This window comes from Papaver somniferum, chromosome 8 (genome assembly GCF_003573695.1).
Source record: "Papaver somniferum cultivar HN1 chromosome 8, ASM357369v1, whole genome shotgun sequence".
NCBI classification, from domain to species: Eukaryota; Viridiplantae; Streptophyta; class Magnoliopsida; order Ranunculales; family Papaveraceae; genus Papaver; species Papaver somniferum.
Window position 1 is genome coordinate 120,450,324 of NC_039365.1, and position 932 is coordinate 120,451,255.

A 932-nucleotide genomic window follows, 5' to 3' on the forward strand; every position below is an offset into this window, starting at 1 on the left:
GCCCACTTCTAAAGCTTCTAACATTTTTGCTATAGCAGCAATTTTGGCATCTGATTCATAGCCTCCTTCTACCCTATTAACGTTTCCTTTACTTAAAAGAATTGTTTTCTGGGGTGCCCTACTATTTTCCCATTGCTGGGTTTTTTTGGCGATTTCATTAAAAAATTCCATCGCCCATCAACAGTTTGGTTTTCAAATCCACCAGTGCATAGAGACTCAACCATGGTCGTTGTGGAATAATCTAAACCCTTATAAAGGATTTGAACTAGCCTAACCTTTTCTAAACCATGATGAGGACACTGGGATAATAAATCATTGAACCTTTCCAAATAACTATATAAAGATTCTCCCTCTTGTTGTAAAAATGTGCATATTTGCGTCCTAATAGACGATGTTTTGTGCCTAGGGAAAAACTTATTGAAAAAGGCAGATGTAAGTTGTTCATATGTCTCAATTGACTCGGAGTCCAAACTATACAGCCACGACTTGGCCTTATCTTTCAGGGAAAATGGGAATAACCTAAGTTTCAAAGCATCATCATCTAAGCCTCTAATTCTTAGAGTACTACAAATTTCCTCAAAATCCCTAACATGGTAATAAGGGTTTTCATTTTCTTTCCCTAAAAAGATTGGGAGCATCTGTAAGGTCCCAGGTTTCAGTTCATAGGGTGCCTCCGTTTCAGCTAACTTAATACATGGACGACGGGTAGTCCTAGTTGGATTCAACAAAGCTTTCAAAGTTGCCATTTCTGGCGCTATTGGAGCAATAGGGATTCTCTCCTCAGTCATAGAACGTTCAAAAACAGACTCTTCAAAAGCCGGACTTTCTAGATTAAGGTAATCGAGACGCTTCGAACTACTAGGTTTCTCTTTAACAAATCTACCTAGTGCGTCTCTTTTACGTTCAAGCATACAACAGAATTTTCTAAATTG

The 932-nt window shown here is 38.3% G+C and overlaps 1 pseudogene; it reads left to right on the forward strand.

The window, feature by feature from the left end:
* Window positions 1-282: 282 nt before the first annotated feature.
* LOC113307147 lies at window positions 283-382 on the forward strand (annotated as a pseudogene).
* Window positions 383-932: the final 550 nt, after the last annotated feature.